We start from the raw sequence: 9,926 nt of genomic DNA, 5'->3' as shown, positions 1-9,926 counted from the left end.
TTTCAAAATCACTTTATGAGGTATGATCGAAATATAAAGAGCTGTACCTATTATTTCATAGAACTTGATGAATTTGGGGGTAAGTATACACCCATAAAACCATCATCACCATCGAGGCCATACATGTATCCATCACCTTCCAAAGATTTCTCCTGCCACAAAAATAAGATTTATGAACTATCTAATAGCATACAAAGATGTTATATTTATCAAAAATACCAGTATTCACAGAGGGAAAAAAATCATTTAATTAAGAAATAGTCACAGAGAGTTGTTTGCTCCCTGTAAACATTAACAGATGATTAACAGACGATTTGGAATTTACATTTTGCAAGTTGATGTTCCTTTCTAGGAAGCTTTGTCATCTAAAAATCACTTCCTGTTTTGTTTTTAGTAAAAATGTCACAGTCTGGGGCTCTACGCATGATAAGCACTTCCCAATCCCATTGAACGTGTTCCAGGTGGCCCTGTTTGGTTGGAAAGGTTGGAGGCTAACCTCAGTATAACTCAGGGAAAGGAAGCTCCACTTTACTTAGCATCATTGCACCTCCTGAGAATAGGACTGGAACTCACTCAGCTGCACGGCCTCTCTCTCATGGCACCTGCTTCTCACTTCTAAATGTTTCTCTGTTGACCAAGTGGCTTCTTCTTCCCCGATCTCCTTTCTTTTATGTTGTACACATACACTTCAAATTGCTGTGTCCTCAACTCGACATCATGAGTTTGATTTGCTATCTACCCCTACTTCTAACTCAGGTTCAAAATTGCCAAATTCCAAATTCCCAAGGATGGAATCTGAGCAGTCCAGCCCATCTTTCTGAGCCAGACATCACAAGGGATTGGTCACTGGCCAGTCTGTACATGCTTCTCTTTGAGTAAGATGTCCAGCCTTGTTCCAATCAGCTGACAGTAATGAGGGTCAAATAGTATAAACATGACCTATTTAAGCAGAGGGTCTGAAGATGGCAGAGTGCATTACAACAGAGGTGTCTGAAGCATACATTTATCTTTAGCATTTGTTTAGGCATGAAAACAGTATTTGCTCAGGCCCATGTAGTTTTTCTACATGGGAAACAAGAACAGTCATCACTCCCCATGAATGATCCTTCAACCAAGCGGTCTCAAGAGACTCACTCAGAAAAAAAACAGAACTGGAACTCCAGTACTGACTTTTTGCGAGAGGGGTTATAGCTGACCTCAGAATACCCTGGGTCAGGGTTTGGGTGTTCTCTGTCTGTTGAGATGCTCTGTCTCCATCTCTGACTTTTGCATCTTTGCATATTGGCTTCATTGCTCTCAAACCAGCCGACCCCATATTTGCTCACGGCTCTACCACATCCTTGAAAATTCACGTTCAGAGATAAAAGGGGATTTAAAAAATCCTGGGGAAGGATTCTGATTGAGTCAAAGCTCAGTCACATACTGTATCAGTCAGAGTTCTCTAGAGAAACAGAACTAGGATGCATATATACATACACACATTGTAGGGAAGGCTGGCAGGCTGAAAACTCAAGCAAGAATTAATGCTGCAATCTTGGGGCAGGGTTTCTTCTTTGGGAAATTCCAAATTTTGCTCTTAAAGCCTTCAACTGATTTAATGAGGCTTACCCACGTTGTCAAAGGTAATCGTTACTTAAAGTCAGCTGATTTTAGATGTTAACCACATCTACAAAATAGCTTCACAGAAACATATAGATTAGTGTTTGATTAAATAACTGGGCCCTATAAACTAGACAAGTTGACACATAAAAACTAATCATAGAACATGCCCACCCCTTTGTCCAATTAATGGGGCAATAGGGGGATTGGAACAATTTAGATCATTTGCCTACCCATATGGTCATAGGTGGGGACTCAAGTAACAGAAACAAGATTAGATATGAACACCTGTAACACCTGTAAGCTCATGAACCACCTCACTGGTCTATCCATAGGTACATGAAATGGCCTAGAAGCCAGGCGGTGCACATGGATGAACAGTGCCACATGGGTAGGAAGTGAGACAAGAGAATACTTGCTTTACTCAATTTGTAATGGCAATGCAAGTCTCAACATATGCTTTTCTTTTTCTTTTTGTCTTGCCTTTTGACAATACGTTGCTTCTCATAGTCCCCAAGGATTAATGAAATGTGCAGGAAAAACAACACAAATAAATTCATAATGCAAAGTATTTATTATTAATAGATTAAAACATACATTAATAATCAGCAAAAATTAAACACTGCTACAATTTCCAAACAGTGTTTGTGATTCATACGATCTTCTTTTTCATCTCAGAGTTATACATTACTAATTCGTTTAAAGGATACATTTTGAGTGCAGCTGTTTGACAGCAGCTATGTGACAGTGGTGGTGAACAAGGCAGTTAACATCCTTTATGTATTTCTATCCTGTCCCCTCTTCCCTTTATTGCTTATTTATCCTTTATCTACATAAGTATCCCATTCTACTTAAAATGGAAAATAACAGGGTTTAAGTGAATTGCCCGAAGTCAGAGTCTTTTGACTTTGAGCCCAAGGCTACTTAAAGAGTGGTTCACAAACCCACAGCATGATCATCATCTAGGAGATCATGAGAAATGCAAAGCATTGGGCTTATTGAATCAGGTTCATCAGGACATCAGAATTACTGAATCAGACTTGCTGAGGGTGGGATTCAGGCATCTGTTTTAAGCAAGCTCTCTAGGTAACTCTTATGTACCACCAAAGGCCGAGAAAAGTTTTAGGCTACTTATCTTTACCTACTGCACATATGTGGAGTATTAGTAAACCTTGCTTTAATTTGACTGTTTCACTGTCCCAGATCTTCTCAGAAGAACCTCATTCTAAGACCTTGAACCCCTCTGTTCTGTGTGGAGGACATCCCAACACACCAGTCAATCAGCATCTACATTGTCCTAAAGCAGTGTTTCTCAACTGGGAAAGATTTTGTTCCACAGGGAACATTTAGCAATGTCTGTAGACATTTTTGGTTGTCATGGCTTGGATGGGGGTGATACTACTGGAATCTAGTGGGCCAAGGCCAGAGATGCTGCTGAACATCCAATAATGCACTTATAAAAATATAAGTTAAATAGTGCCCATCTTAGCCTGGGAGCTCCTTACAACAAAAATTATCCAGCAGAGAGACAGCAATAGTGCTGAGGTTGAAAAACCCTGCCCTAGAGGATCCTAAACAATCAATGACCAATGTGTCCACTATGACATTTTGGCCTGCTCTCTTCCTTCTCCACTCCCCAAATTATTAATAGTCACTAAGAAATGGCAAAGTTTGCTCGCTAGGCAGAGAAGTATTCTGATTTTAAACTTGATTTAGCAAAAGAAACTGCCACTTGACAGTGGAATCACAATATATCATTCCACACTCATCCATCATCCTCCTCCTCATTTTTTTTCATATCGAATGAGCCCAACAACACCCTCACTAATATTTTACATAGCTATGTTATACATTTAATAAAATGCATGCCCTTTAAAAGTCATAATGTTCCCACCAGGACTTGTATATGATACCATATAATTTTTCTTGAGACAGGGATCTGGCTTGGAGAATGACTTCAATTTGTTTTCCAGATACATGTGACATAAATCACTATTTCACAGACTCTGATCACCAGACCATTGCTGGCTTGCAATAATGTTTCGCAGCCTGCAACCTGTTACCACAGAAAGTTCTTATTTTTAAAATCTATAAACTGAAATGATGACCCTTGACAGGCAATGAAACTTACAGCATTACTTGTTGAAGTTCTAATTTTTACTGTATCTTAGCAATATAATAAATAATTGAATAGAGAAAATATAAGTTAAGTAGTGCCCATCTTAGCCTGGGAGCCCCCAAAGCAAAATCTGAGGTGAAGGTTTATGATGAGTGGTTAATTCGAGAATGTGATTGCAAAAAGGAGAAGCAAGAGACAGGGGAATGAAGCAGGAAAGGAGGGAAATCCAACTGCACTGTAAGTTGGCCACCCAGTGGGTGGCTGGTCACTTCATCCTGTGAATGAGCCTTTGGGAAACTTTATGAAATGTATCTCAGAATCATCAGCCTGGGGAAGAAAGGGAGAAGCAGTTTTCTGTTAGCTGCCAGTCTCACGGGTCAGCGTTGTTGTACAGAACGTCTGCTTCCCCAGATTTCATCTGTGAGTGCTAACTGTTCCAGAGATGCCCAAAGATAGGAAGTGAGAGGGGTCTAAAACAGGAAAATATTAGGCTGCACCTGTCAGAAATTTCTGGAAGACTATAGAACTTGCCCCTGTAGAGGTAATTACAATGAGAGGTATGGCTAAGAGTACTGGAAGAGATGAACAAGAGGTGTTTGCAACAGAACCCTTTAATGACATACTTAAATTAGATTGAGTTATATTACTCATACATCTATAGTGTATACGATGAATATATAGATGTCTGAGACATGTGCTATACATCCATATAATATATATATCTCATTATATAGCCCTGTAAGTATAGGTACATATGATACACACATGCACACATGTGCATGTACGCATACAATTTATAAGTATATAATTCAAATAAATATTTATGAACATTTTAAATGCTTATATAATATTTAATAATGATAATGACAATAAAGATTTTCAATATTTTTCTTGTCTAAGCTTAGCGTTGCCTAAGATGTATGGTTGCTCTTGTTTTGGCCTCATTTGAAAGGAGAGACATTTGAAATGACATTTGTTATTTGACATTGAAATGTATGGCTACACTTCTTATTGGAAGTTCATGACAAGTGTGCCTTTCCAGTGGATGTTAGCTTCTTGTATCCTTTGGATAATACATTTGATATTGACTATTTCTGCTGTTTAAACTTAGAATCTGGCTACTTCTGTTTAAATCCTGTCTATACAACATACCAGTTGTGTGACCTTGGGCAAGTTATTTAAACCTTCTGTGCACCAATTTCCTCAATTATAAAATGGAGACAATGACAGCACCTGCCCCATGAGACTATTATAGGAACAAATAGTTAAACATGAAAAACCTTTAGGTTGGAGCCTGGTACATAGCAGGAGCTCCTAGTATCTTAACCATTCATAGCTAATAAATGTTAGCTATCATTATTATTTTTATACATGCATATCAAAACTGTATGGAAGGGGACAGAAGAAGAGACAGGTGGAATTATTTGGCCTATCTTTTCTTGGGTCATTTCCTACCAATAAGCAATCTCCAATGTATTTTTAAACTGAACAAACACTTTAAATTGCATGTCTTTGGTTTGTTTTTCAAGCACTTTGCTTATCCTAAGTTTTATCCAGAGATAAACTTTTAATGTATTTTAGAGAGCATTTAGTATGTCACTTCAGAGTTTCTGAGTCACACTAGGGTGTTATTGAATGGAACAGAGCCTTTAAAGTAAAAACCCAAGAAATGTTAAAAGCAAAACATGAGTTAAGTGACTCTGGATGAGTGGACTTGAAGATCACACTTGTAGCCATGTGGCCAGAGGGTAGGAAAACCCTCAAATAAGACAAATCAGAAACATTCTCTGTACCTTGTTCTAAGTCCTGTGTGAAGACCAAATGTATAAAGCTAGACAGAAGTCTCTAACTCAAGGAACTCACAGCCTAGTAACCCTGCTACCTAGTTTTACTCCAAAAGTATAAACCAAGTATATATGAACCAAATGTATAAACCAGTTTTAGACATAAAACAAAATGAAATAAACAAATCAATAGAAGTTTTGTCTAAGTGGTCTCAGTAAAAATTCAGCCAAATTGATCCTTTGGTACAAAGAATATGATTCAAGGAGGATTATATGGGGTTTTAGAATTAATGCTTAAGTGTGTCTTGGTTCCAGTTCACTATTAGATATAAAGGGCTATCTGGGAGCCAAGTCCAGGCTAAGCCTTATTCCTATAGAGAAAGAGCAATAGTCCAACCCTAGTCCTTGAAGGTGAGAAGAAGACCTAGAAGGGAACTGGAAAGAGGACTGTAAATGAGTGAAAGTTGTAAAGCTCTTACAACTGAAACACTCACATTCTGTCTGAAGGACGAAATATCATATTAATTGAGCACCTACTATGTACCAGTTTGCCAGCTTCTTTATAAGAAATGTGTCATCATTTCCATTTCCAAAGACTTCTAACATTCCAGAAGTTAAGTTAGCAATCCTCAAAAGATTATGAAGATAAAAAGAAGCCAAAGCAGAGTTGTAACCACTGCTTGCCCAGCAATGCACATCATCAAATTGCTTTTTCCTCTGGGTGTGAGCAAATGAACACCAGCTTACCAAATACACAGTTGGCCTATCATAGCTAGCTGGTCAATGACCATGTGAGGTCATCTGCAGTGACTTGGTATCAGCCATTTTTGAGCCCTGGCAGTGATAGAAAAATGCTCTTGATATTTCAGAGCCATGAGTTTGACAGGGCAGATGAAACAGCTGATATCAATTAGAAAATAAATTAGGATTTTCTGGTCAACTTAAAAATAAATCCTATGCATAGCCATCCACAAGTTGGAGTGGGAATCATTTATTGACTCAAGTAATTGCCTCTCAATGTCTGTAGCAAGTTAACTACCTAAGGCAAGTGAGACAAAACACCCTCAGGAGAATTGTATTTGTTTATCCTGTTAAGTAGGCTTTTAATTGTGGTATGTCCCTCTGCCTAACCTCCTTGACATTTAAAGGCTGGTGGTCGATTCCGTACTTATTATTCATGTTGACAATAAATAATACAAGGCAAAGAATTGATCTTCTACTAAAGGTAAATTACGTGAGGGGAAACAATGGTGAGGACAAGGCTCTCCATATTGTCTCTATCCTCTGCTACATACCAGGCTAAGCCCACATGTTGCCTGTTTTCCAGAGGTTTTGGGATCAGAGCAGAGATCCTGCATCAGAGTCTCAGGTCCTAGGACCATCACTGCTCTGCAACGTTGGGGAGACCCTTAACCTCTTTGATCCAAGTATCCTCATTCAGATGTAACTAGTATTCATTTGCACACTTTGGAAGTGGCAGAAATTTTCACATACACAACTTCGTTTTCTTACTGTATGCATCCTGCCACAAATCCTGTCAAGCTGGTGATACTGCCCAGGCTCTTCAGATAAAGAGACTAAGATTTAGAGAGGGAAAATGTTTTGCTTCAGGTTACAATAAAGAACTGAGATCAGCTGACCTCCAGGTCCATGTGCTGCCTACTACAGTGTGTTGGTCATGGCCCTCTCCACCTTGGTAAAATTAGAATCTTCTTATTTCAAATTAGAAGTAATCAGCTGTTAAGAATGTTAAAACTTAACTTTCTGCCTACTGAACTTTGCTCTACCAGCAATAATCAACTACTTAGATTTAACTCCTCCCCTTCCCTTTCGTATCCAACTTCTGCCAAGGCCTTTTGAATCTCTGTTCTAAATTTTCTTGACTCTCTCTTCTTCCATTTTCCACCCCACTGCTTAGTTCTGAGACTGTCTCCTAGACCTGTGCAAAAGCCTTTCCTGGGCCCCTGCCTCTTCCTCCCCTGCCTCCAATCTATTCTCTTTGCACTGTTGGTTGCATGGCTTTCTGTATTGTAATTCTCTCTGCTGTGAGAAACTCTTGACTCCCCCATATTACTCTCCCAGGGTCAGCTCCTATACAGCCCTCATCCCATTTCATCTCAACCCCTATGATAAGTCAGCTGTTTTCAGCAGTCTATGCACCCTGGGTTGCCTCACACCTCTGTGCAGTTATTTTTGTCTAGAACCCTAGTGTCACCTTAAGGAAAGAGTTTTCTTTATCCTTGAAAACTCACCTACCCCCATGAAGACTTTCCTCCCCCTCCTTCTTCTCCATACTAACACCCACCTCCCCTTTTACTCAGATCTACTATTCACCCACAATTGTCAATTATGGAGATTACAGTGAAGAGTTCCCCACAACTGGCAATCAAGGTAAATAAAATGATTCTCTGAGACTTAAACCTTAAAACCAACATATAAAGGATCAAGGCAGAGAAGTGTAAAGTCATCTTAAAGAGATAGAATAGTTTCCAAGCTTGAATATTGGGTTATAATAAATCCGAAACCCTTGGGGCCAGATTTGCTTCGGAATTCACATAGTTTGTTGTAATACAATGCATATACCGTATGTTCTAAATATAATACCCTCAGTGTAACATGTGGAAATCATCAGTATTTGTGCAGTGAAACTATGAACCTCACACTAAGAAGCATAAATAAAGATTATAAATAGCTTCATGTTATTTCAGGTCAGATTTGCCCTCAATTTACCACTTTTGGCTTTCAGAGCTTTGAGGATTTCAGAATTGTGGATAATGGGTTGTGGACTTGAATCTCCCTAAATAAAGAAATTCTCAGTCAGAAAGGGAAGAAGTCAATCACAGAGAAGTGAATCAATAAGTCTAGCCCACATTCAAGAGGAGGGGATTATACAAGGTTGTGAGGACTAGGAAGTAGGACCACAGGGGGCCATATTGGAGGCTGCCTATCCTACAAGGGATTGTGAAGTATTCCAGGGTTAGTTAAAGCTGAGCTGCTTTCATCCCTAGGATAAAGGGTCAAGGAGAGAGAGTAGTTTACAGAACTTGGAAGGATAGAGTCATGTAGAGAGGGCAGTCTTGAAAGACAATGTGTCCTTGGGTCAAGGGAAGAGATATCTTCAGATGAACCAATAGGGAGAAAGCAGGTGGAATAAATACCCTGACCTCTTTTTTCTCTCTCTCCCCATCTCTTGATAAACCTCTTGACTGGCAGAACCCAATCAGAAGCCCTGAAACAAGAGAGCACATTGATGTACTCCATATAGGTCAGCCAACAAGGGCAGAGATTGGGTCTGGAGGGATAAATAGAAGATACCAGCACATTATACTAGTATCTGGAAAATTACCTGTCAAGGACATTTTGGTCCCAGGGAACTTGTGTTTAAAAGGTTAACTTGGTATAGCCCAGGGAACTGTATTCAATATCTTATAATGACCTATAATGGAAAAGAATCAGAAAAAGAATATATATATATATAATATATTTATATGAAACTGACTGACTTTGCTGTACACCTGAAACTTACACAATATTGTAAATCAACTATAGTTCAATAAAAAAGTTTAACTTGAATTATTATTATCGTTTTAGCATGAGTTATCTTAACAACTGCCTTATAAATTCCTGGTCAGCAAGGATGGAGCCACATTTGTCTTTGAACATTATGCACTAATTTGCCTGTGCCAACACAGGTTCTCAACCTCAGATGTTATGTAGTAAACACTTTTTATTTTAGGGATGAGAAAATGGCTGAGATGTTAAGTGAATTGCCTAAGATCACACAATGCTAAGCCCACATGTTCCAACACTATCTGTAATTTACTAATTCCTTAATAGTAATGATAATGATAACTTTGCAAGGGTACAACATTTTAAAGTTTACAAAGAACTTCCACCCACATCATCTAATTTATATCTCACAATAGTGCTTGCTTCAGCAGCACATATACTAAAATTGGAATGATACAGAGAAGATTAGCATGGCCCCTGTGCAAGGATGACACACAAATTCGTGAAGAATACCATATTTTTATGCACCCCAGTGTTCACTGCAGCACTATTTATGATAGCCAGGACATGGAAGCAACCTAAAAGTCCATCAACAGAGGAATAGATAAAGAAGATGTGGTACAAATATACAATGGAATATTACTCAGCCATAAAAAGGAATGAGATAGTGCCATTTGAAGAGACGTGGATAGACCTAGAGACTGTCATACAGAGTGAAGTAAGTCAAAAAGAGAAAAACAAATATCATATAATATCACTTACATGTGGAATCTAGAAAAATGGTACAGATGAACTTATCTGCAAAGCAGAAATAGAGACACAGATGTAGAGAACAAACTTACGGATGCCAAGGGGGGAAAGGGAAGGGTGGGATGAATTGGGAGATTGGGATTGACATATATACACTACTATGT

At 38.7% G+C, this 9,926-nt stretch overlaps 1 non-coding gene across 1 annotated transcript; it reads left to right on the top strand.

Moving 5' to 3' along the window:
* Positions 1 to 9,427: 9,427 nt before the first annotated feature.
* On the top strand, positions 9,428 to 9,534 carry LOC132372278 (U6 spliceosomal RNA). The gene has a single exon (XR_009505146.1). It is a non-coding gene; the product is annotated as a U6 spliceosomal RNA (small nuclear RNA).
* Positions 9,535 to 9,926: the final 392 nt, after the last annotated feature.

This window comes from Balaenoptera ricei, chromosome 9 (genome assembly GCF_028023285.1).
Source record: "Balaenoptera ricei isolate mBalRic1 chromosome 9, mBalRic1.hap2, whole genome shotgun sequence".
NCBI classification, from domain to species: domain Eukaryota; kingdom Metazoa; phylum Chordata; class Mammalia; order Artiodactyla; family Balaenopteridae; genus Balaenoptera; species Balaenoptera ricei.
This window is presented reverse-complemented; position numbering and strand designations above follow the sequence as displayed.